General features: G+C 45.9%; 1 protein-coding gene and 1 pseudogene across 3 annotated transcripts in view; one reads left to right on the top strand and one right to left on the bottom strand.

The window, feature by feature from the left end:
• The window catches only part of rps6ka5 (ribosomal protein S6 kinase, polypeptide 5), a 292,840-nt gene that overhangs the window by 69,951 nt on the left and 196,421 nt on the right, over nucleotides 1–26,468 (bottom strand). The window lies entirely within an intron of this gene.
• Nucleotides 11,515–11,752, top strand: LOC139263619 (U2 spliceosomal RNA; annotated as a pseudogene).

A 26,468-nucleotide genomic window follows, 5' to 3' on the forward strand; every position in this document is an offset into this window, starting at 1 on the left:
TAATCGGTATGATTGGATTGTGTCCAGCCGAAGTAGGCTGAGTAACTGTAAAGAACTATTGTAAAACATATAAATATCGATGAGTTTCTTTGTTCGTCGGAGAGAAGTGCCTGGATCCAGTCCTGAGGCTTCCTCCCCGCATGCGAAAATAAAGGCCGCATTGGCGTTGGAACCGATTCTGAGTGTTGAGTGATTCTTCCGAGAAAACATTCACGCTAACAGCGGCGTCACGAACAGGATTTCGAGGTTGCTGAACGCTCTTGGAGAAACCGGGTGAGTATACCTTAAACAAAATTTTATAACAGGTGCGGAAGGTGGATGCTGGTTGATCGACACGAGGAGACGGTCCAATATCTCAAACACCTAGCCTCAGCCTGAATTAAGAGGACTTTAGTCCCACGTGAAGGCCAGGAACTAAGTAGGTGCCGGGAACACACTTGGACCTTGGGATTGTGATACTGAAAGACATCTTCCGGACCCAGTAGTGTGATTTGAAATATACCCCGGGGTGGAGCCAAGCGGTGTGCAGCGACTAACGGAATCCAAACCTGTGAACAGGGTCGGATCAACGGACAGAACGGTGGTAGGTAGTCGTTAAGGATACGTAGAGCACTGCGGGAATTGCTTAAACGCGTTTTAAGAATTGTATAAGTTTGTGTCACAACAGAACTTGTGACCTGACAGTAGCCAGGAGACGGTCTACTACAAGTTACGCTGGGTAGAAAGCATACCTCAGAGTAGTTTCCTAACAGTTCTAGTCCTACCCAGGAATGGCCAATAAAACAAATAACCTCGAGTGGGGACCAGAAGGGTCCCTTACCCGCCACCTGGCGGAAAAACAAAAGAAACTAATTGAGAAGATGATTAAGTCAGGATGGGACCCCCAGGACCTGTCAGCAAATCAGCGGGAATGGTGGGAGAAGGAAAAGAAAGATAAAAATGAAAAGGCTGTGGTCTTGACACTGCGAGCCCACGTAAAACTAACTCAATATGTAAGAAATAAAAAAAACCTGATGGTGATTATCTTAAGTGAAGTATGGATCCAAGAATAGAGCCGGCCAAAAAAAAAAATTAATAAGCTTTGTTGAATGAAGAGAGAGAGACTTTTGTGAATGTCTGTCGTTGAGAATCCTTGTGTGATTTTTTTGACTGTGGAATGAATTTTTTTATGTTTTCATGTTTCCGAAAGCCTGGTTGGAAGAGGAATGCAACTGTCTGTTTATTTTAGCTCCACCCACTTTTCTAAACAGAGTGAAAGTTTTTTTTAACCCTTTGTAGTGTTGTCCTGTATGTGGGAAGTTCTAAGACATTTTAAGTTAGAAACGCAGGTGTGGATTTATTCGGATGATAAGTTACAGAGCTAGGAAATGTACAAAGGATAGGTTTGTTGAGCAAAAGATAAAAAATACATGGTCCCGATGGTTAAAAAAAAAGAATTTATTTGACACGCTCACTTACTTGTCGAAAGAAAACACGCAATCATTGATTACATTGGGTTGAAAGACATAAATTTAGTCTAGGAATGAGATAAAGAATGCCTTTTTAAAAAAAAAGCTTCTAGCTCAAAAAAAGAGTTTTAAATAAAGATTGAAATTACAAAATTTGAATTGGGATTTTGAGATATTAAGAGAAGGCACAGCAAAATACTGAGATGGATTCAACTAAAATGTTTTTTATTTAATTATTAAATTAAATCCCTTAAAGAAAAAAGGAGAAATAAAACTAAAAGGTTTGGAAACAATCTAGAAATACCTTCACGGATCAGATCAAACTCCTGGGCGAGTGGCGAGCTATCTGCGAAGGTGTTAAAGGGACTTTTGAAAAATGTTGGAACAGCAAGCTTTAGCAGTTTAGAAAAAACATTTGAAGAAAGGTGATCTGAAAAAAAAAGGACGTAACGCACTAATTAGGTGTTCAAGAAAAAAAGGGGGGTGTTTGTGATGGAAACAGACATAACTTACTAAATACTAGTTGATATCGACTGTGAAAAAGATATTGGTTTAGTTGGAAAAAAAAAATTTTGGAGGTGGTAAAAGACACTCTACATTGATAATGATTTTAAATTATGAGAAAGTTTCAATGCAGTTTGAAAAGATTTCCAAAATGGACAGTGTTTATCTAGAAAAGTCCCGAACAGTCTAAACAAGCAGGAGAGTATGAAAATAACGAGGAGAAAAGATCTAAGCTATGCGAACTCAGCACAGAAAGAAAAAACTGGGAATTAGAGAATCTTACTGAATTTTTAAATTCTTATAGAAAATGGAACTGGCACGGATGTTTAGATTTTGTGCTGAGAGAGAAATTAAAAAAAAAAAATTGAATTTCAGTAAACAAAATAGCTATTAAAAATGTGTGGTCTCGTTTTAAATCAATTTTTTTTAAAAATTCTTTGGCAAGTACTTGAATTAGAAGTTAAGAAAAAATTGGAGTTTAATCTAAAATGCTGTCTTTCCTGATGAGAAAATTTTTATTATGACCACTTTACTAATGATTTATGCTGTTTTAACGGATTCCTAATTTCTAAGCAAGTTTTGAAGGCACAAAGACTTTAAAAAAAAGAATTTTTCGGATGATTACGTGAAGTCACGTAATGACATCAGGCTTTCTTACAAACGTGTAAAGGAATTAACCCTTTCCATTGAGAGCTGTTTTATACTGGACATTATTAATTTGGATTTCTTAATAAAATAAAGAAGACTCACCTGACAGACAGAGGAAATGGTGGGATATTCAGAATAAAAATAAAACGGAACTAGCTGGTCAAGAGTTAAAAGCTAAGATAAACAGGCTGGAAGAGATGTTTTAAAAAACGGGACTAGACAGATAGTGCAGTGCGCAGCCATAGCACCGTCACCTATGGCAATAGAGCCAATGTACCCCACGGTGGGTAGGTGTAGTCCACAAACCCAACCTAACGGTAAAGCAGACAGCGATGTTTGGAGGAATAGTGGTGGCATTGGTGTTAATTGGAGTTTGGATAATATTTAGATGGGTAATCGTGCAGGCTCGAGCACAGCAGGCTCAAACGCAAAACCGACGGCAGCCCAGACAGGGACATGAAGTGATAGCGATGGTACGACTATAAAGAATATGATTAACCTAATCCTTACCTCCGATTCCACAGAGTGACAGCGACACAAGTAGACCAGAACCTAACACCTGGTGACGACCAGGCTATCTGTTTAAAATTTTCAGATAAAACTCTCACCAAGATGGGACCGCAGTGGTGACTTCGACTCTGGGGACTCATGATACTGGAAACCTCAAGACCCACGCAAACGCTGGATGATACCAACAGATTGCAGCGCACTCAGGAAATAAACAACTACATGAACTATGGAGTCTTGTTTAATTTAACGGATGGAATGTGCATCCCAGCAGCCAAGGATTGGAACAAGGGCAGGACTTATTTTAATGCATGGTTACAAGTGAATTCTAATAAGAACCGGGTATGTGTACAGTGCTCCACGGGTATAAGGAGCAGCTGCATTAAACGGAGGGATGTCAAAGGGCCCGATGAATGTACTTTCGGCATAATTTGCGAGCCTCCTGGACAGTCCCAGCAATCAGTCATCCGCAAAAAGGGAGTGGGGCTGTGTGGGTACTACGAGGAGGTGGGGGCGGTTGCAATATCATTGTATGTATGCTTCTCACCCCCTCCGACACCGCGCCCCATAAGAACCACGACATTGCCCGAGGAACTGCCTTGTCCCATAACTACTAAGGGACCAGAAAATGGGATTGTAATGTACAACGAAGGGGAATTATTGTATGATAATGTTAAACATGAAATTGTGCCTGTCCTGATCAATATTTCAGGCATCCAGATGCCGGAATACTGTACAGAACAGTCAAGGAAAATGTACAATGTATTAAGAAGAGTTGTAATGCAGCAGGCTGCCGATGCAATGGGTGCCAGGAGATTCCGAGGACAGGGGTCAGCCCCCAGGATAAAGAGGGGAATAGTTAATGATGTTGCTAGCGGCTTCAATACAGGGACCTCCGTAGTAAACTCGATAGACATACAAGGGTTAAACGAGAGGGGTGATGAAGGGGTTATTAGAAAGGGTGGAGCAAAACCAGGAAGACCAAGCCAACCTCGGAAAGGAGGGTGCCGAAATCCAGTTGGATGGCATCTCAGTCCTGGAAGCTCACGCCAAAACCATCAATCACCTCATTGATAGAGAAAAGGAAGATACCGGAAAGCAAAGACAGGGGCAACTCTGTCACGCTTATGGTCTGTGGATGGTGGGACAGATCCGCCACAATCTCGACCAGATCCAACGCGGGGAAGCACCCGATTGGATAGACAGTTCACATTTAGCTCAGTTGGCTAGCTAGAGGGAGACACTGGATAATTGTACTCTGAAGGGACTGACCTGAGTATACCCAGCAATTCCAGATTGCCAGATGGGTAAGAATACTGGGATAGGGATAGTCCTGATGGTCCCTATAGCCACGCCGGACTCAGGGCTGTTCCCCCTGTACCAACTAGAGAATATCGGAGTATGTCTCCATACGTTACTATCTGACCACCACCTCCGCCGTTCGCCGAAACGACATACTTACCGGGATTTCCCCGAACAGAATGCAAGCAAAGGGGGGAAGATCACAGTATACCCTCACCCGGTAGGCCGAGGTGAGCTAGACGAGTGCGGGTTCAACCGAACCGACGGGTGTGTACGAGAAATAGTGCCCGCACACAGGCACTTTGCGAGGGCAGGCTACGGAGGGAAGGGGAGATACTGCGTCTCTACCACAGAGCGTTCATACCAGTATAATGACCTGCAGTGCCCAATACCACAGCCGAACTTTTGCTTTGCGCCGCTACGACCTGTCGTGATCGGGCAAGCGCATATCACCCAGGTTAGGCGCCGGAAGCCCGAAGTTATTGATGTAACCGATCAGCTCCACGATCATTTGCAGGATTATGACGAGCCAGAGCAGGTCCCTATCCTACATCTAACCGAAGTATTACAAGAATTGAGGCTCAGGGTGGGTCAATCCGTAAAGCTCTACCACCAACTGCAAACTAAAATCAAAGTACTGGAAGAAGATATCGATGTAGACTTACAAAGTCAGAGTTGGTGGAGAAAGGTCTGGGACTGGGGAATAAATGTGAACATCCATCCTTGGATTCGAATAATTTCACACATACTGGTCGGGATACAATTGATCTTAGCGATAACATGGGGCATAATGGCCTGCCAGGCATGCAGGCACCATGAACAACGAAGAGGGACCCATGACCGGTCCCCAAATACTAAACAAGCCTATCTTGTAAAGGGGAAGGAGGATTTGACCTTTGCCAATTTGATTTAAGCAACCGGGACTCCTGAAACCACGTGACTGGCCAGCACGTTGAGGCAGGGAGTACACAAAATCTAATAAACGGAGGGCGGTCAGTTAAAGGGGGACTAGGACTAGTCCCTTTACCGAAAGGAGGGAATTGTTGTAGGCACCTGCTGAATATATCAAAACACTTGGCATTAGGCACCTGCTGAATATATCTAAACTCATATAAGTTTAAAATGGCCACATATAAAATGGCTGCCCAAGCATGATGGGAGCTCAGTTAGTCAAGTAATGAACTGGGGCTGACCGAGCAATGACCCTGTGAGGCCCACTACCGGGAATGCCTTAGTTCACTCACTTGAGACAAGATAACTATAAACGAACCATTATAATACCTGATGTGGAATGTACTTTGGCTAAGCAGAGCCCGAGGAACAGAGATAAGGGGGCGGGCCCACCTCACATAACGAGGTCATTAATCAGCCCGAGCTGACAAAAAACGAACATACAGCCCCTGAGATATCAGGAGAATTCTAATGGGTTAAAGAAACCTATATGTAATCTATAATCGGTATGATTGGATTGTGTCCAGCCGAAGTGGGCTGAGTAACTGTAAAGAACGATTGTACAACATATAAATATCGATGAGTTTCTTTGTTCGTCAGAGAGAAGTGCCTGGATCCAGTCCAGAGGCTTCCTCCCCGCCGGCAAAAATAAAGGCCGCATTGGCGTTGGAACCGACTCTGAGTGTTGAGTGATTCTTCCGAGAAAACATTCACGCTAACAGGATGGAGTATAAAAGTATGGAAGTCTTGCTACAACTGTACTGCGTACAACTTTGGTCTCCTTATTTAAGAAGGGATATACTTGTATTGGAGGAAGTTCAGAGAAAGTTCACAAGGTTGATTCCTGAGATGAAGGAGTTGTCTTATGAAGAAAGGTTGAACAGGTTGGGTCTATAATTGGAGTTTTAGAAGAATGAGGGGTGATCTTATTGAAACGTATAAGATTCTGAGGGGGCTTGACAGGGTAAATCCAGAGAGGAGGGTCCTCCTCGTGGGGGAATCGAGAACTCGGAGGCATAGTTTCAGAATAAGGGGTCGCACTTTTAAAACGGAAATGAGGAATTTCTCTGAGGGTCGTGAATCTTTGGAATTCTCTCCCCCAGAGAGCTGTGGAGGCTGGGTCATTGAATATATTTAAGGTGTTGATAGACAGACTTTTGAATGATAAGAGTTAAGGGTTATGGGGAGCAGCCAGGGAAGTGAGTTAAGGCCAAGATCAGATCAGCCATGATCGTATTGAATGGCGGAGCAGGCTCGAGGGGCCAAATGGTCTACTCCTGCTCCTATTTCTTATGATTTTATAAGTCAGGATGGTGTATAACTTGGAGGGGAACTTGCAGGTGATGGTGCTCCCATGCGCCTGCTGTCCTTGTCCTTCTAGGTGGTTGAGGTCACGAAGAAGCTGTAGCGAGTTGCTGCAGTGGATCTTATACATGGTACACACTGCAGCCACGATGCGCCGGTGGTGGAGGGAGTGAATGTTGAGAGAACAGCTCCGCAGGTCGGGAAGTATAAGTAGTACAAGAGCTGGAGCGGCGGGCCCTGGAGCATCGTGGCCCCCTCCCCGACCTGCGAGAACACACACCCGCTGGTTGGGAAGTACAAGAGCTGGAACTGCATACCACTACAACTTCCAGCACGAGTTGCTCCAAGTGTGCGATGGCTTCGAGTGGGCGATTGACTGACACCAGGTCGCTGCTTGGGGTGTGGGCAGGAGCATTAGCGAGGCCTGGTAAAGCAGAGGAGCGGGAAGGTCGTGGCGGAGATGCGGCGAGTGAGAGGGGCAGAGGAGCGATGAGGGATCATGGCTGAGATTCGGTGGGTGATCGTGGCGGAGGAGCAGCGAGAGATCATTGCGGAGGTGCGAAAAATGTGGGTACGGGGCCCAGAAGAGCAAAGGGCCCAGGGGCAGCATGGGCCAGCCCACACTGCATATATGTGCGCACTAGGTCCATGCAGCAGAGCAGGTCTCCAATCGTCCTGGTTAACACTTGCCACTGGATAAAGGCCTAGCTCTGTCAAGCCAGTGTGGTGGCTGATGTGCAATGGTCACCACACATTCAAAAAATCCATGTACAGGCATCTTCCACCCCTTCAATGGAGTTCAGGACTGGAACATCGGGTCCTTTATTGAAACATCAATGAACTCGTGGAAGCAAGTCATCCTCGTTCGAGGGAACGCCTATGATGATGAATGTTGAAGGTGATAGATGGGATGCCAATCAAGGGGGCTGCTTTGACCTGGATGGTTGAGCTTCTTGAGTGTTGTTGGAGCTGCACTCACCCAATGCGCCAGTGCAGCCTTCGGCCACCTGAGGAAAAGTGTGTTTGAAGACCAGGTCCTCAAATCTGCCACCAAGCTCATGGTGTACAGGGCTGTAGTAATACCCACCTTCCTGTATGGCTCAGAGACATGGACATGTACAGTAGACACCTCAAGTCGCTGGAGAAATACCACCAATGATGTCTCCGCAAGATCCTGCAAATCCCCTGGGAGGACAGACACACCAACGTTAGCATCCTCGACCAGGCCAACATCCCCAGCAATGAAGCATTGACCACACTTGATCAGCGCCGCTTGTTCGCATGCCAGATATGAGACTCCCAAAGCAAATGCTCTACTTGGAACTCAAGTAGACGGCAAACGAGCCAAAAGGTGGGCAAAGGAAACGTTACAAGGACACCCTTAAAGTGTCCCTGATAAAGTGCAACATCCCCACTGAGTGGAGGAAGTGCATCCGAGAGGGCGCTGAGCACCTCGAGTCTCATCGCCAAGAGCACGCAGAAATCAAGTGCAGGCAGCGGAAAGTGCGCGCGGCAAACCAGTCCCACTCACCCTTTCCCTCAACAACCATCTGTTCCACCTGTGACAACGGACTGCGGTTCTCGTATTGGACTGTTCAGCCACCTAAGGACTCATTTTTAGAGTGGAAGCAAGTCTTCCTCGATTCCGAGGGACTGCTTATGATGATGATGACTCACCTAGGAAAGTGGAGAGTATTCCATCACACTCCTGACTTGTGCCTTGTAGATGGTGGCAAGGCTTTGGGGAGTCAGGTGGTGGAACCAACTAGGGGGGGGGGGGGGGGGGGGGGGGGAGGGAGGAGGCCATCTTAGACTGGGTGTTGTCTAATGAGGGGGGATTAATTAGCAATCTCGTTGTGCAAGGCCCCTTGGGGAAGAGTGACCATAATATGGTGGAATTCTACATTAGGATGGAGAATGAAACAATTAATTCAGAGACCATAGTCCAGAACTTAAAGAAGGGTAACTTTGAAGGTATGAGGCGTGAATTGGCTAGGATAGATTGGCGAATGATACTTAAGGGGTTGACAGTGGATGGGCAATGGCAGACATTTAGAGACTGCATGGATGAACTACAACAATTGGACATCCCTGTCTGGCGTAAAAATAAAAAAGGGAAGGTGGCTCAACCGTGGCTATCAACGGAAATCAGGGATAGTATTAAAGCCAAGGAAGTGGCATACAAATTGGCCAGAAATAGCAGCGAACCTGGGGACTGGGAGAAATTTAGAAATCAGCAGAGGAGGACAAAGGGTTTGATTAGGGCAGGGAAAAGAGAGTACGAGGGAAGCTTGCAGGGAACATTAAGACGGACTGCAAAAGCTTCTATAGATATGTAAAGAGAAAAAGGTTAGTAAAGACAAACGTAGGTCCCCTGCAGTCAGAATCAGGGGAAGTCATAACAGGGAACAAAGAAATGGCAGACCAATTAAACAAGTACTTCGGTTTGGTATTCACTAAGGAGGACACAAACAACATTCCGGATATAAAAGGGGTCAGAGGGTCTAGTAAGAAGGAGGAACTGAGGGAAATCCTTATTAGTCGGGAAATTGTGTTGGGGAAATTGATAGGATTGAAGGCCGATAAATCCCCAGGGCCTGATGGACTGCATCCCAAAGTACTTAAGGAGGTGGCCTTGGAAATAGCGGATGCATTGACAGTCATTTTCCAACATTCCATTGACTCTGGATCAGTTCCTATGGAGTGGAGGGTAGCCAATGTAACCCCCACTTTTAAAAAAAGGAGAGAGAAAACAGGGAATGAGAGACCGGTCAGCCTGACATCGGTAGTGGGTAAAATGATGGAATCAATTATTAAGGATGTCATAGCAGCTCATTTGGAAAGAGGTGACATGATAGGTCCAAGTCAGCATGGATTTGTGAAAGGGAAATCATATTCGCCAAATCTTCTGGAATTTTTTGAGGATGTTTCCAGTAGAGTGGACAAGGGAGAACCAGTTGATGTGGTATATTTGGACTTTCAGAAGGCTTTCGACAAGGTCCCACACAAGAGATTAAATGTGCAAAGTTAAAGCACATGGGATTGAGGGTAATGTGCTGATGTGGACTGAGAACTGGTTGGCAGACAGGAAGAAAAGAGTAGGAGTAAATGGGTACTTTTCAGAATGGCAGGCAGTGACTAGTGGGGTACCGCAAGGTTCTGTGCTGGGGCCCCAGCTGTTTACATTGTACATTAATGATTTAGACGAGGGGATTAAATGTAGTATCTCCAAATTTGCGGATGACACTAAGTTGGGTGGCAGTGTGAGCTGCGAGGAGGATGCTATGAGGCTGCAGAGTGACTTGGACAGGTTAGGTGAGTGGGCAAATGCATGAAGTATAATGTGGATAAATGTGAGGTTATCCACTTCGGTGGTAAAAACAGAGAGACAGACTATTATCTGAATGGTGACAGATTAGGAAAAGGAGAGGTGCAACGAGACCTGGGTGTCATGGTACATCAGTCATTGAAGGTTGGCCTGCAGGTACAGCAGGCAGTTAAGAAAGCAAATGGCATGTTGGCCTTCATAGCGAGGGGATTTGAGTACAGGGGCAGGGAGGTGTTACTACAGTTGTACAGGGCCTTGGTGAGGCCACACCTGGAGTATTGTGTACAGTTTTGGTCTCCTAACTTGAGGAAGGATATTCTTACTATTGAGGGAGTGCAGCGAAGATTCACCAGACTGATTCCCGGGATGGCGGGATTGACATATCAAGAAAGACTGGATCAACTGGGCTTGTATTCACTGGAGTTCAGGGGATCTCATAGAAACGTTTAAAATTCTGACGGGTTTAGACAGGTTAGATGCAGGAAGAATGTTCCCAATGTTGGGGAAGTCCAGAACCAGGGGTCACAGTCTAAGGATAAGGGGTAAGCCATTTAGGACCGAGATGAGAAGAAACTTCTTCACCCAGAGAATGGTGAACCTGTGGAATTCTCTACCACAAAGTTGTTGAGGCCAATTCACTAAATATATTCAAAAAGGAGTTAGATGTAGTCACTGCTAGGGGGAATCAAGGGGTATGACGAGAAAGCAGGAATGGGGTACTGAAGTTGCATGTTCAGCCATGAACTCATTGAATGGCGGTGCAGGCTCGAAGGGCCGAATGGCCTACTCCTACACCTATTTTCTATGTTTCTTTGAGACACTCGCTGTAGAATAGCCAGCCTCTGACCTGCTGTTGTTGCCTCAGTATTTATGTGCCTGGTCCAGTTAAGTTCTGGTCAACGGTGACCCCCAGGATATTGATGGTGGGCCATTTGGCGATTGTAATGCTGTTGAATATTAAGGGGAGGTGGTTAGACTCTCACTTGCTGGAGATGATCATTGCCTGGCACTTAAGTTGCAATAATTCTCTACCATAGAAAGTTGTTGAGGTCAGTTCGTTAAATATATTCAAAAGGGAGTTAGTTGTGGCCCTTACGGCTAAAGGGATCAAGGGGTATGGAGAGAAAGCAGGAATGGGATACTGAAGTTGCATGATCAGCCATATCATATTGAATGGTGGTCCAGGCTCGAAGGGCTGAATGGCCTACTCTTGCACCTATTTTCTATGTTTCTATGTAACATTCACGCCACACATCAGCCCAAGCCTGAATGTTGTCCAGATCTTGCAGCATGCGGGCATGGACTGCTTCATTTTCTGAGGAGTTGCGAATGGCACTGAACACTGTGCAATCATCAGCAAACATCCCCACTTCTGACCTTAATATGGAAGGATGGTCATTAATGAAGCAGCTGAAAATGGTTGGGCCTAGGACACTGCCCTGAGGAACACCTGCAGCGATGTCCTGGGGCTCGGATGATTGACCTCCAACAACCACAATCATCATCCTTTGTGATAGGTATGATGCTTCTCGGCCTTTTGGCTAAGATCATGCGTAACTGACCTGACAGGGGAGTAACCATGACCCCAAAGTGGTTTTCCCTGGTTCAGGAAGGTGGTTCTCCTATGCTTTTTGGAAATAGGAGGTGGGTGGGGTGGATTGACCCATCCACCTCCACGGAGGTGTGTGGGCTTGCTGACCCATCCACCTCCATGGCACGAACCTGGTATTGCAGTACTTCCAGGAACGGTGCAGTGGCTCTCGGCCTTTTGGCTAAGAGCATTGGCGCAGAGTGATCCTTGATGTGTGCAAGGTGACCTCTGGCGTTTGTGATTTGACAAAGAATTGGAAAGATTGACTCCAGCCAGTGGTTTGGTGCAAGGCCAATCATCTTACAAAGGAATTCACAGGAGGTTTCTGTCCTCCCTGAGCTCGCCTTAGGACACCTGCGTTACAGTGCAACAGGTGTACCGCCCCAGTCAGTCAAACTCCCCACCTTCCTCAGATGGCCTCGTAGTTGCAGTTCTTCAACTGTAGAGAATACACAAGTCAAGAAGAATATTTAATTAAAAATATGTTTTTATATTGCTCATCCTGTTCTTTTGGTGATTAGTGCATTACATAGGTGATTCATACTGCAAAGCACATCTGCGGTTAATAAACTGTGGTTTATGAGTGTTTGAACTATAACTAAGTGCTGCCTTCTAAGGAAATGCTCGACCTCAAAGATGTATGTCACATTATCTCTAGTTACCATCTCGAAGGGACAGGAAGCTGCCTTGTCACGAGACACAGCAAATAAAAGGGAAAAAAAGAAAACACAGCAACATTTTTTAAAAAGCAGTTAAATGGAATCCAGATTTATCTACATGGCTAGGAAAAGCTTAGTGGTTTTGTCAATATGCTATAATCTACTCTACTCTACTCTTGGGATGCTGAAATCACTGTCCAGAGTTTGTAATGTGATTTTTATTCCTAAAGAGCAGTATATTTGTACAATGGGAAATCAAGCTCTGCAGCCAAAAGAAATCTTGGTTTCCTGGATAAACTAGACGTTTTAACGCCTTATTTGCCATCAATACAGACTGTAGCGAGAGTTGACCATCATTGTGGTCATCTATCGCTCCTTCCAGTGTCACTTTCCTTCTCATCCTGTTTCCCCAGGTTTAATTTCTATCTCCACTCATGGCTGTACACTTTGAAGCAGTCTTGCCAACCACATAATAATCAAGAGGACTTCATGGAGGAAGAACTCGGCCTAGACTTCTGGGGTTCATTTTAGCCTTTGTTTTTTTTTTTAAATAATTCGGTTTCATTTCAAGCTTTCAGTTTTGCTTTAAAAAAAATGTTGAATTGCATGTTTAAAAAAAAATGAAACAATGTACAGCATTTTCATTTCATCGCTGACGGGGTGAATCCAGTGTTATTTGACACACAGAATATAGGCACTTTCTGTGTAACATTTTCCATTTGTGTGTAACACTTTCCATCATTATTACAAAGTTAACATGCAAAAATATGCATATAACAGGCATATACGGAGCTTCGGTATTTAGGTTCGGGGCATTTATCTATTTAAAACGAAAACAGGAAACTTGATTTAAAATTAGGGAAGTGTTAAAAACGTTCTGGTTTTAATGCAGTTGTTCCATTCCTGGGTACAGAGAAAAAATTCAATAAAGGTGAACAGATCTCATATCCCCATATACATTACAATTTGGGCCTGCCTTCAAACAGTGGATTCAAACTCTGTATAGTAATCCCCAGGCCTAATTAACAATAACTGTTAATTAGCCTGATCCATACTTTGACCATTTGAAACTATAATCTGTGATGTCCCACTTCACCACTTGCTTTATTTTAAAAATAGGTTTTGAGCCACTGGCATCAACACTAACGGCATCCGCTGACAAAACATCGAGTGAACAATGGCTGTTGCTGTCACCGGGCGTACTTAGCATATTGGTACCAATACATCATAGGGAAAATAGAAAAAGAATGTTGCACTGAAGTCAATCTATTTTAATGCTGCGCGATATGCCTGATTTATAATCTGAAACTGCTCCCATGACTACATCCACCAATACTTCACTGTACAGCTCAAAATGCTCTCTTCAGGCACAGACCATCTTTCAAGTATAGAATCTACAACTGTACTTATCGTATGCTGTTCAGGATTCAAGTGGTGATAATATAAATATTTAACAGGCACACCTTTACACGATATTGGAATGTCAAGTATGAAAAGTCCATATATAATAATAATATAGATTGCATGCTAAACAATTTGAGGGTGTCGTCTCTCAAAACAAGTTACAAAGTTTGGAAGATTGTGGAGATGAAGAGTGGCAAAAATCACTTACACTGTGGGAGAAATAATTGCACTATTGAGATAACACCATTTAGATAAACCCAATATATTCGGGGTTAGGTCCGACCTAGTTTGTATAAAGTAAACATGTTGCAAATTAAACTCACTCCTGTCAATTGTAATCCTTTTTAAAGATTTCTCATGCACTACACATTTAGTTTGCCTGTAGCTTGGACACCTTCTCTTCCCAAGACTCCACTCCTGTGTAGTCTTGTCAGATGCAACGCCTAAATTAACTTGACTGGTACATCCTCAGGTATACATCTATATGACTCAAAGCTTGGCTCACAACAGACTGAATTTTCAGAGCTAAATGCAGAGCAAATACATTTTACCACAACTGAAAACATTAAATTCAGCTCATACAAAAGCAAAATACTATGGATGCTGAAATCTGGAATAAAAACAGAAAATGCTGGAAATTTCAGCAGGTCGGGCAGCATCTGTGGAAAGGAAGATTGATGACCCTTCGTCATATTAAATTCAGCTCGCCATTTGTAATCGTCATGGTTGCTTTTTAAATGATTTTTAATTTTTTTTTTTACAATGCCTATTATTAATGCTTGTTCAGATGCAGTGAAGCAGCCATTGGTTTCCTTATAATAGAATTTCAAGCAATTCTTGTCATGTCATGTGCTATTCTACCGTGAGTTTTTCTGACAGCACTATATAGTTAAAGAAGGAATTTAGGTCACAGTTGATCTCAGATCAGATGTGATTTAAAAATGTAACCTATTTTGATGTAGGCCGCTCTTAAAAATAAACACATCTCGTATCTTTAAGTAGGTTTGCAATCTGTGCCACTCCTACCGATTATATAAATGTCATTTTCAGCATGTCCCTAAACTGACAGCTCTGCAGCTTTCCCAATTCAAGTCATCCCACTTTCCTTTAGATTACACTCGGCTCTTCCTGCATGTAAGGATCTCTTTTGATGCAAGTTGTTGTTGCAGCTGCTGTTGTGTCAGCCGTGGCTCATTGGCAGCAGTCTTGCCTCCGAGTCGGAAGGTTATAGGTTCAAGCCCGACTTCAGGACTTGAGCATTTAACCTTGGCTGACACTCGACTGCCGTGCTCGAGAGAGCGAGGGAGTGCTGCATTGCCGGAGGCAAGGTCCGTGGGATGAGGCTTTAACTAAGGTCCTGTCTCACAGTTCAAGAGCACATTAAAGTATAATGGGAAGACGACAGGGACAGTATCCTGGGATGATATAGGACTTCGTCATCCAAACTTTTCCTTTAAAACAGATACTGCTCAAAATGCTTTCACAAAATGCTCCTCACAAACTTGATCTTAAAACTCTTAGATAATTTCGTAACTACATATGTCCAGGATCCATTGGTTGCGTTCTTATTTCAATAATCTTTCACGTAACAGCTACAAAAATAGTGCATGAACAGTGAAAATATAAAGGTCAAATCAAATCCCATGCACAGAGTAATAATTTTATTCAGGTCAACCCAAGATTCACCGTTCTAAATTCAAATATATAATATGAAGAAAAAGATCACAGGATAAGCACTGCATGTCCTGCATCGACGGGTGGCAGGAAGTGGGTTTATGCTCATTATTGCCCACACAGCAAGTGCACGAGCTCAGTTGGTTGTTTCATGGTTTTCTGCTTTATTCGAGGATATGCAGCACAGAAACAGGCCATTCGGCCCAACCAGTCCGTGCCAGCATTCTTGCTGCACTCGAGCCTCCTCTCATCCTTCCTCATCCAACTCCATCAGCGTAACCCTCTATTCCCTTCCCCCTCATATTGTTATCTGGTTTCCCCTTAAATGTATCCATACTATTCACCTCAACTACTCTCTGTGATAGCGAGTTCCACATTCTCACCACTCTCTAAAGAAGTCTCTTCTGAAAGCCCTAGAATTATGAAACTAGTGAAAAGAAAACGGAGAAAGAAAATGAAGGACAAAAGCAAAATACTGCGGATGCTGGAAATCTGAAATAAAAACTGAAAATGCTGAAATACTCAGGTCAGGCAGCATCTATGGATGGAGAAACAGGGTTAACGTTTCAGGTCAATGACCTTTCGTCAGAACTTGGAAAAAGTTAGACAAGTAACAGGTTTTAAGCAAATACATAGGCAGGGAAAGGGGTAAGGGGAGGAAAGAACAGAAGGGAATGTCTGTGATAGAGTGGATGGCAGGCGAGATTAAATGACAAAAGGGATGATCGTGTAAGGCAAAAGGAGATGGTAATGGGACAAGTAAAGACACAAAAGATGGGTCTGGAGGCAGTGTAAATGGGATTGGCAGAATCATCACCAACAGCTGACATCCGAAAAGGTAGAGATTATGATTTGAAATTGTTGAACTCAATGTATAATCTGGAAGGTTACGGGGGGGGGGGGGGGTGGAGGAATTTATCACAATCACTAAGGAGGTGGTACTCAGTAAGATAATGGGACAAAAGGCAGATAAATCCCCTGGACCTGATGGCTTGCATCCTAGGGTCTTAAAAGAAGTAGCGGCAGGGGTTGTGGATGCATTGGTTGTAATTTACTAAAATTCCCTGGATTCTGGAGAAGTCCCAGCAGATTGGAAAACTGCAAATGTAACACCCCTATTTAAAAAAAAAGGAGGCAGACAAAAAGCAGGAAACTATAGACCAATTAGCCTAACATCTGTGGTTGGGAAAATGTTGGAGTCCATTATTAAAGCAGTAGCAGGACATTTGGAAAAGCAAAATACAGTCAGGCAGAGTCAGCATGGCTTTATGAAGGGGAAATCATGTTTGACAAATTTGCTGGAATTCTTTGAGGATGTAATGAACAGAGTGGATAAAGGGGAACCAGTGGATGTGGTGTATTTGGACTTCCCGAAGGCATTTGACAAGGTGCCATATAAAAGGTTACTGCACAAGATAAAAGTTCACAGGGTTGGGGGTAATATATTAGCATGGATAGAGGATTGGCTAACTAACAGAAAACAAAAAGCCGGGATAAATGGTTCATTTTCTGGTTGGCAACCAGTTTCTAGTGGGGTGCCGCAGGAATCAGTGCTGGGACCCCAACTATTTACAATCTATATTAACGACTTGGAAGAAGGGACTGAATGTAACGTAACCAAGTTTGCTAATGATACAAAGATGGGAGGAAAAGCAATGTGTGAGGAGGACACAAAAAATCTGCAAAAGGACAATGACAGGCAAAGTGAGTGGGCAAAAATTTGGCAGATGAAGTAAAATGTAGGAAAGTGTGAAGTCAGGCACTTCGGCAGAAAAATAATCAAAGAGCAAGTTATTATTTAAATGGAGAAAGATTGCAAAGTGCTGCAGTACAGCGGGACCTGGGGGTACTTGTGCATGAAACACAAAAGGATAGTATGCAGGTACAGCAAGTGATCAGGAAGGCCAATGATATCTTGGCCTTTATTGCAAAGGGGATGGAGTATAAAAGCAGGGAAGTCTTGCTACAGCTATGCAAGGTATTGGTGAGGCCACACCTGGAATACTGTGTGCAGTTTTGGTTTCCATATTTATGAAAGGATATATTTGCTTTGGAGGCAGTTCAGAGAAGGTTCACTAGGTTGATTCCGGGGATGAGGGGCTGACTTGAGGAAAGGTTGGGTAGGTTGGGCCTCCACTCATTGGAATTCAGAAGAATGAGGTGTGATCTTATCAAAACATATTATGAAGGGGCTTGGCAAAGTGGATGCAGAGAGGATGTTTCCACTGATGGGGGAGACTAGAACTAGAGGGCATGATCTTAGAATAAGAGGCCGCACATTTAAAACAGAGATGAGGAGAAATTTCTTCTGAGTGTAAATCTGTGGAATTCGCTGCCTGAGAGAGCTGTGGAAATGGGACATTGAATAAATTTAAGACAGAAATAAACAGTTTCTTAAACAATATGGGGAGTGGCAGGGAAGTGGAGCTGAGTCCATGATCAGGTTAGCCATGATCTTATTGAATGGCAGAGCAGGCTCGAGGGGCCGTATGGCCTACTCCTGTTCCTATTTCTTATTTTCTTATGTAAAGTACCCAATTGAAAGATGAGGTGCTGTTCCTTGAGCTTATGTTGAGCTTCACTGGAACAGTGTAGGACGGAGTGGTCAGAGTGGGAGTGGGGCGCAGAATTACAATGATAGGCGACCAGAAGTTCGGAGGTGTTCTGCAAAGCAGCCATCCAATCAATGTTTGGTCTCCCCAATGTAGAGGGGACCGCATCATGAACAGCAAATACAGTATACTAAATTGAAAGTACAATAAATAAATTGCTGTCTCACCTGGAAGGAGTGTTTGGGGACCAGGACGGTGGGAAGGGAGGAGATAAAAGGGCAGGTGTTGCACCTCCTGCGCTTGCATGGGACGGTGGCATGGGAATGGAAGGGGAGGGCTGTTAGGGGGTGTTTGAGGAGTGGACCAGGGTGTCGCGGAGGGAACGGTCCCTTCGGAATGCTGAAAGGGGAGGGGAAGATTTGGTGGTGGCATCACACGGGCGGTGGCGGAAATGGCAGAGGATGATCCATTGAATGTGAAGGCTGATGGGGTGAAAGGTGAGGCCAAGGGCAACTCTGTTGTGGTTCTGGGAGGGAGGGGAAGGAGTGAGAGCAGAAAATTTGACATAGAAACATAGAAACTTACAGCGCAGAAGGAGGCCATTTCAGCCCATCGTGTCCGCACCGGCCGACAAAGAGCCGCACGGCCCTTGGTCAGCAGCCCTGAAAGTTACATATAAAACTATGAACAATGGCGGAAAGGTAAAGAGCACCCAGCCCAACCAGTCCGCCTCACACAACTGCGACACCCCTTACACTGAAACATTCTATACTCCACCCCAACTGGAGCCATGTGATCTCCTGGGAAAGGCAAAAAACAGATAAAAATCCAGGCCAATTTAGGGGAAAAAAATCTGGGAAAATCCCTCTCCTACCCATCCAGGCGATCGAAACTAGTCCAGGAAATCACCCTGGCCGTATTAGATTCCCTAAAGTACTTACCATTATATCTGCGCCGGCCAACAAGAGGTCATCCCAATTACCAGCTCTAGGTCCGTAACCCTATAGATTACCACACTTTAAGTGCCCATCCAACCATCTTTTAAAAGTGGTGAGGGTTTGTACATCCACCACTCTTCCAGGCAGAGAGTTCCAGATCCTCAACCATCTGCGTAAAGAAGCCCCCCCCCGTCTCCTTCAAAACCTACCACCAATCACCTTAAAACATGCTTGCAGCTTCCCAAATGGGTAAATGCACTGTGGAACCTGGTACCGAGCCATACAGGTCAGAACTCTGCTGAGCAGGTTGTTCTGAGCAGCAAAAGTGTTTAATAAGCCACAGTGCCTCTGGGTTAATAATGAAAAAAAATACAGGGCAGGCTTCCTACCAACGCGACCTCTTGATAGTAGCAGGTGACACAAGGGTTGTGTGCTTGGCCCTGTGGTCAAACGTCCTGTAAATACTCCTGATTCAGGCTCACTTCTATAAGAAAGGTCACTGGGGTGAAGATACGGGAGATGCACACCTGTGCAGGGAACTGTACCTCCATGTGAGACCACTTCCAGTAAGGGGAGAAAAATTGAAGAAAAAAAATTTTGAATGTTAGCAAAATAAAAATCACAAAAATTGTTTTGATTACATGCTATATGCTTGAATTATTACGGAGGGAGGCCATTCCATTGCTTACTTATCTCTTTAATTAGTACAAATGGTTTCCTACCAGTGTTTCTGTGGTCAAAGTTCTCCGTACTCATTCATTGAAGCCACCTAAAGGTACTTTTACCTTACGAGCGACTGCCAAGTTGCAGATCTCCCCCACTCTCAGGTGCCAACGGCCCAACTACCAGACAACCCCTGGCAGCAGGAAGCCCACTTTACCAGTGGATTCACCATCATTCCACGGTCCTGTCGAACGCGCTCGAATTACTCACGATGACAGCATGCTCGTGTCATGACGCAACATAACACTGTAATGCAAGCACAGTGACATACAGGACTGGCTCAGTGTTAAATTCCACAGTCTGCTCACTGTATGCAATCAAGTCATGACAAGACTGCAGATCTGTTTTATTTCAAAATCACAAAACTCAATAAAATTTCTTCCTGGAAGTTTAAAAAAAAAATTATGACCTGTGCTGTGATCACCTTAAACTGGTTACTGCACAGCTGGGACCAGTCAGATGGAATACATATTTTATCTGGACCAGGAGCCCTACTATCTGTGACTCACTGCTATGCAAATATGCATAACTATTAATAAGCTATGGCAAGCAGAAGCTTTCTCTTATTGTTTACAAGAGAATGCTGGAGACAGGGTTGTCTGCAATGATCAAGCCAGGCTCTTTGATCTGGACAGAGTTACAGGATAGAGGATGAAATGGTAGCTATTCATGCTCCCTTGGCCCAGAAAAATGTAATTGTTTAACACTATGGGCCCAAGTTTCCACAAGAAAAAAAACGGGCGCCCCTCCGAGCTGGGCGCCCGTTTTTTGCGCCTAAAAAAATCCTCGGTATTCTCCACCTACCTGTAGGTCCTCTGGCCCTCGGCGCAGCCAGCACGAGCTGTGGGGGAGCGGAGCCAGGTCCCTGCACTGAAAACAGTGGCGGGACCTCTGCACATGCGCGCTACAGTGGGCACGCAAGTGCAGTAGCTCCAGGCGCCGAACTGTGTGGGAGGGGCCCGAAGCACGCAGCCCCTAGCCCTGGCTGAATGGCCTCACTGGGGCCGCGTGAATGAGGCTCCTCCCACGGCCAGCTCCTGCTCCCCCCCCCCCCCCCCCCGCCCCCGACCAGACCCGAGACCCGCTCCCCCCTGCCTCCGGACTAGACCCGAGACCCGCTCCCCCCCCACCCCCGCCCCCGCCCCACGACTGGACCCAACCCGACCCGCGCTCCCGCCCCCCAATGGACCCGACTCCCGCTCCTGGCCTCCCGGACTGGATCCGATCTCCCCCCCCACCCTCTCTCTCTCTTTCCCCCCCCCTCTCTCTCTTTCCCCCCCCCTCTCTCTTCCCCCCCCCCTCTCTCTCTTTGCCCCCCCTCCTCTCTCTCTTTCCCCCCCTCTCCTCTCCCCCCCCTCTCTCATCTCTCTCCCCCCCCCACTACCCCCTCCCCCTCTCTCTCTCTCTTTCCCCACCCCTCTCTCTCTCTCTCTTTCCCCCCTCTCCTTCTCTCTTTCCCCACCTCTCTCTCTCTCTTCCCCACCCTCTCTCTCTCTCTCTCTCTCTCTTTCCCACCCACCCCTCTCTCTCTCTCTCTCTCTTCTCCCCACCCCTCTCTCTCTCTCTCTCTTTCCCCACCCCTCTCTCTCTCTCTCGCTTTCCCCACCCCTCTCTCTCTCTCTCGCCTTTCCCCACCCCTCTCTCTCTCTCCCTTTCCCCACCCCTCTCTCTCTCTCTCCCTTTCCCCACCCCTCTCTCTCTCTCCCTTTCCCCACCCCTCTCTCCCTTTCCCCACCCCTCTCTCCCCTTCCCCACCCCTCTCCCTCTCTCTCCCTTTCCCCACCCCTCTCTTCTCTCCCTTCCCCACTCCTCTCTCTCTCTCCCTTTCCCCACCCCTCTCTCTCTCTCTCTCTCTCTCTCTCTCCCCTCCCCCACCCCTCTCTCTCTTCTCCCCCCTCTCTCTCTCTCTTCTCTCTCCCCCCCCCCTCTCTCTCTCTTCTCCCCCCCCTCTCTCTCTTCTCCACCCCCCTCCCCCCCTCTCTCTCTCTTCTCCACCCCCCTCCCCCCCCTCTCTCTCTCTTCTCCCCCCCTCTCTCTCTTCTCCACCCCCCTCTCTCTCTCTTCTCCACCCCCCTCTCTCTCTTTTCTCCCCCCCCTCTCTCTCTCTTCTCCCCCCCCCCTCTCTCTCTCTCTTCTCCCCCCCCCTCTCTCTCTCTCTTCTCCCCCCCCCTCTCTCTCTCTCTTCTCCCCCCCCTCTCTCTCTCTCTTCTCCCCCCCCCTCTCTCTCTCTCTTCTCCCCCCCCCTCTCTCTCTCTCTTCTCCCCCCCCCTCTCTCTCTCTCTTCTCCCCCCCCCTCTCTCTCTCTCTTCTCCCCCCCCCTCTCTCTCTCTCTTCTCCCCCCCCTCTCTCTCTCTCTTCTCCCCCCCCCTCTCTCTCTCTCTTCTCCCCCCCCCTCTCTCTCTCTCTCTTCTCCCCCCCCCTCTCTCTCTCTCTTCTCCCCCCCCTCTCTCTCTCTCTTCTCCCCCCCCCTCTCTCTCTCTCTTCTCCCCCCCCCTCTCTCTCTTCTCCCCCCCCCTCTCTCTCTCTTCTCCCCTCCCCCCCCCCCCCTCTCTCTCTCTTCTCCCCCCCCCCCCCCCCCCCGCTCTCGCTCTCTCTCCCCCTCCCGCTCAGCGGCACGAACGGCTGCAGAATTCTCCCTGGCTGAAGCACTTTCACACAGGTAGGAAGATGGTTTATTTAATCTTTTCTTGGCTTATAAATGTTTATTCAGGTTGGATTTATTTGTATAATATTTGTAGAAGTATAAATAAGGATTTATTGTAGAATTTAATGAGTTCCCCTCCCCCCTCCCCTCCACCTCGTTCTGGGCACCTAATTTGTAACCTGCGCCTGATTTTTTAATGTGTAGAACAGGTTTTTCAGTTCTACAAAAATCTTCACTGGCTCCATTCTACTTCAGTTTGAAGTACGTTTTCACTGTGGAAACTTTGAAATCAGGCGTCAGTGGCCGGACACGCCCCCTTTTGAAGAAAAAATTCTGTTCCAAAGTAGAACTGTTCTACCTGACTAGAACTGCAGAAAAAAAAAGTGGAGAATTGCGATTTCTAAGATAGTCCGTTCTCCACCAGTTGCTCCTAAAAATCAGGCGCAAATCATGTGAAAACTTGGGCCCTATAAGGGGACGGAGCTCATTGCTTCGGATTGTTGACCCAGCCGGGGTCTGTTGTAACCAACGAATTTGGGCATGATCCGGGTGACTGCTCCTAAAGAGGCTGGTGGCAGGACCACACAAAATTGGTCCGTTGACCTGTGGGCAGCAGACATGGCCCCAGAGGCAGCTCGCCGGTCGTGGAGGGAGCGAAATCAGTCGGTTTGGACAGCGCACAAGTGCAACAGGTAAGTTGGGAGGAGTGTGGGAAAAGAGAGATAATCCTTTAAGCTATTGTTCACGTGCGCCCGAGAAAATTAACCGCAGCATGTTCAGTCATAACCAATTTAGCAAAAGGGGCCGGAAACAGGAGATAGCCCCGATTTGCATAGGCAATGGGCCTATTGCCCTTTTGAGATGGGCGTCCTGGACAACTACAGGCGCACGACAAAATATGGCGTGCAGCGCTCTTCCGGCACCAGGAAGTGAGACGTCCCAAACCTTACAACAAATCAGAGAAGACTTTCATCCCACTGATCCTGGCTGGAATTGAACCCAAATCCCAGAGGTTAAAGGCCACTGTCAAACAATTTCCACCTTGGCCCCAAAACAGCAACGGAGTTAAAGACAGCTCGTTTCTGTTTAATTGTCCCTCTAAATAAATCTGATTCATAGATTGTAACCTGAGATTCACTATGAGATCGTCAAGCAATTGTTTCTAATGAACATAAGAGACAGTAGACAGGTATTTTTTTCCCCATCCAGGGCATGCTACTTTCTAGATGACTTTGTACAAAGGGTCACATTTTAGTTCATAGGAAGCAATCATTTGCATCTGAAGAGCACTGAATTGTAACAATGATATCCCTCAAACGAGAGCCTATGATGACACCAGAAGGCAGCAACAGTACGTACAAGCTTTAGAAGTGGCACATGTTGGCCATTTTATCATCGCTTTCCCGGTTTAAAAAAAATTTAAATTTTCACTTCAAAAGTATTTCAGGACCTCAGGTTGTCCCAAAGTGCTTTACACCCAATGGAGTGCTTGTGAAGTGTAGCCACTGTTGTAAACCTAGGAAACACAACAGCCAATTTGCACACCGCAAGGTCCCACAAACAGCAATGTGATAATGACCAGATAATTTGTTTTAGTGATGTCGGCCATGACACTGGGGAGAATTCCCCTGCTTTTCTTTGAAATAGTGCCATGGGATCTTTAACGTCTACCTTAGAGGGCAGACGGCCTCGGTTTAACGTGTCATCTGAAAGATGGCACCTCCGACAGTCTAGCGCTCCCTCAGCACGGCACTGGAGAATCAGCCTGGATTTTGTGCTCAGGTGCCTGCAGCATTCTCGGCATTTTGGCTAAGATCATGCGTAACTGACTTGACAGGGGAGTAACCATGACCCCAAAGTGGTTCTCCCTGGATCAGGAAGGTGGTTCTCCTATGCTTTTTGGAAATAGGAGGTGGGTGGGGTGGATTGACCCATCCACCTCCACGGAGGTGTGTGGGGGGCCTGACTCATCCACCTCCATGGCATGAACCTGGTATTGCAATACTTCCAGGAACGGTGCAGTGGCTCTCGGCCTTTTGGCTAAGAGCATTGGCGCAGAGTGATCCTTGATGTGTGCAAGGTGACCTCTGGCGTTTGTGATTTGACAAAGAATTGGAAAGAATAGCAACGAAAAATGTAAAAAAAAAATTTTTTTTAATTAAAAAAAACAGATCTCCCTGGACCCTAAAGGTGAAAGTCTCTTATTATATATAACCAGTCTTAATTCACTTTTTTTTGAGCTACCTTTTCGTAATTTGGAAACAGGTGATCCAAAACGGAACCTAAACTTCAGGTTTTTGCAAACAACTCCGCTATCTGAAACCAATTTCATACTTTGTGGTACCTGAAGTCTGGGTCATGGAAGAGGAAGCTAAATACACCCTCACCATGGGGCTGATAAGAGGCAAGTAACATTACACCACACAAGTGCCGGGCAATGACTACCTCCAACAAACGAGAGTCTAACCACCTCCCCTTAATATTCAACGGCATTACCATCGCCGAATCATAAGAACATAAGAATTAGGAACAGGAGTAGGCCATCTAGCCCCTCGAGCCTGCTCCGCCATTCAACAAGATCATGGCTGATCTGGCCGTGGACTCAGCTCCACTTACCCACCCGCTCCCCGTAACCCTTAATTCCCTTATTGCTTAAAAATCTATCTATCTGTGACTTGAATACATTCAATGAGCTAGCCTCAACTGATTCCTTGGGCAGAGAATTCCACAGATTCACAACCCTCTGGGAGAAGAAATTCCTTCTCAACTCGGTTTTAAATTGGCTCCCCCGTATTTTGAGGCTGTGCCCCCTAGTTCTGGTCTCCCCTACCAGTGGAAACAATCTCTCTGCCTCTATCTTGTCTATCCCTTTCATTATTTTAAACGTTTCTAGCAGATCACCCCATATCTTTCTGAACTCCAACAAGTAAAGACCCAGTCTACTCAATCTATCATCATAAGGTAACCCCCTAATCTCTGGTATCAGCCTAGTGAATCGTCTCTGTACCCCCTCCAAAGCCGGTATATCCTTCCTTAAGTAAGGTGACCAAAACTGCACACAGTATTCCAGGTGCGGCCTCACCAATACCCTATACAGTTGCAGCAGGACCTCCCTGCTTTTGTACTCCATCACTCTTGCAATGAAGGCCAACATTCCATTTGCCTTCCTGATTACCTGCTGCACCTGCAAACTAACTTTTTGGGATTCACGCACAAGGACTCCCAGGTCCCTCTGCACCTCAGCATGTTGTAATTTCTCCCCATTCAAATAATATTACCTTTTACTGTTTTTTTTCCCCAAGGTGGATGACCTCACACTTTCCGACATTGTATTCCATCTGCCAAACCTTAGCCCATTCGCTTAACCTATCCAAATCTCTTTGCAGCCTCTCTGTGTCCTCTACACAACCCGCTTTCCCACTAATCTTTGTGTCATCTGCAAATTTTGTTACACTACACTCTGTCCCCTCTTCCAGGTCATCTATGTAAATTGTAAACAGTTGTGGTCCAGCACCGATCCCTGTGGCACACCACTAACCACCAATTTCCAACCCGAAAAGGACCCATTTATCCCGATTCTCTGCTTTCTGTTCACCAGCCAATCTCTATCCATGCTAATACATTTCCTTTGACTCCGCGTACCTCTATCTTCTGCAGTAACCTTTTGTGTGGCACCTTATCGAATGCCTTTTGGAAATCTAAATACACCACATCCATCAGTACACCTCTATCCACCATGCTCGTTATATCCTCAAAGAATTCCAGTAAATTAGTTAAACATGATTTCCCCTTCATGAATCCATGCTGCGTCTGCTTGATTGCACTATTCCTATCTAGATGTCCCACTATTTCTTCCTTAATGATGGTTTCAAGCATTTTCCCCACTACAGATGTTAAACTAACCGGTCTATAGTTACCTGCCTTTTGTCTGCCCCCTTTTTTTTTTTAAAAACAGAGGCGTTACATTAGCTGCTTTCCAATCCGCTGGTACCTCCCCAGAGTCCAGAGAATTTTGATAGATTATAACGAATGCATCTGCTATAACTTCCGCATTTTTAATACCCTGGGATGCATTTCATCAGGGCCAGGGGACTTGTCTACCTTCATCACAAACATCCTGGGGGGGGGGTCACCATTGACCAGAAACTTAACTGGACCAGCCACATAAATACTGTGGCTACAAGAGCAGGTCAGAGGCTGGGTATTCTGCGGCGAGTGTCTCACCTCCTGACTCCCCAAAGCCTTTCCACCATCTACAAGGCACAAGTCAGTAGTGTGATGGAATACTCT

This window comes from Pristiophorus japonicus, chromosome 4, assembly GCF_044704955.1.
Source record: "Pristiophorus japonicus isolate sPriJap1 chromosome 4, sPriJap1.hap1, whole genome shotgun sequence".
NCBI classification, from domain to species: Eukaryota; Metazoa; Chordata; class Chondrichthyes; family Pristiophoridae; genus Pristiophorus; species Pristiophorus japonicus.